The sequence below is a fragment of the Trachymyrmex septentrionalis genome, unplaced genomic scaffold (genome assembly GCF_001594115.1).
Source record: "Trachymyrmex septentrionalis isolate Tsep2-gDNA-1 unplaced genomic scaffold, Tsep1.0 scaffold31, whole genome shotgun sequence".
Classification (NCBI taxonomy): Eukaryota; Metazoa; Arthropoda; class Insecta; order Hymenoptera; family Formicidae; genus Trachymyrmex; species Trachymyrmex septentrionalis.
In genome coordinates, this window is record NW_017305474.1 from 1,988,828 (window position 1) to 1,989,061 (window position 234).

Sequence of the window (234 nt, forward strand, 5' to 3'; positions counted from 1 at the left end):
TTGAATCAAATAACAGTCATGATTTTTAAATAAAACAATGGATTTTCTATTCACAATTTTGAATTAAATAGTATTCATAATCCATTTTAAAAGAAAAACTTTTTTTATTCAATTGGATTAAAAATTGCACTAGAATTTTGAATTTTGCAGTATCCGATGGATAGAAATGACTGATATTATTTTTTAATTCAACTGGATTGAAAAACTGCATTTCCTATTCAGAATTTTAAATTA